Genomic DNA, 336 nt, shown 5'->3' with positions numbered 1-336 from the left:
ATATACGTATATATGCGATTTTAACCCCCTTTTCAGGAGCTTTTATTCTTATATCCGCGGTTTTTAAAATCCAGTCCTAGCGGTTTTGTGGAATATCAATGACAACATCGGTCGGAATATGATCAGTGAATTTCATTATGGGAAGGGGTCATCAGATCTCCCTTTTTGTATAGTGGGGATTTTTGTTGTTGCTGCTATGATTTCTTGTGGTTTAAGGAGGACAGGTTTGTTTTGGCAAATGTTGTGGACTAAAAATTTCCAGGATTTTTTTTTACACGTGAAATAGTAATGTTACACCGAATCAACTTGGAGGCTCTCAGCTTTTTTTTTCCTCCT

General features: G+C 37.2%; 1 protein-coding gene across 2 annotated transcripts in view; it reads left to right on the top strand.

The window, feature by feature from the left end:
* LOC119591255 (bestrophin-2-like) overlaps positions 1-336 on the top strand; it is a 36,350-nt gene that overhangs the window by 12,793 nt on the left and 23,221 nt on the right. The gene's annotated exons all lie outside the window — the stretch shown is intronic.

This window comes from Penaeus monodon, chromosome 28 (genome assembly GCF_015228065.2).
Source record: "Penaeus monodon isolate SGIC_2016 chromosome 28, NSTDA_Pmon_1, whole genome shotgun sequence".
In the NCBI taxonomy this organism is placed as follows: Eukaryota; Metazoa; Arthropoda; class Malacostraca; order Decapoda; family Penaeidae; genus Penaeus; species Penaeus monodon.
Note: the sequence above shows the minus strand (reverse complement) of the source record. Positions and strands in the feature narration are given on the sequence as shown.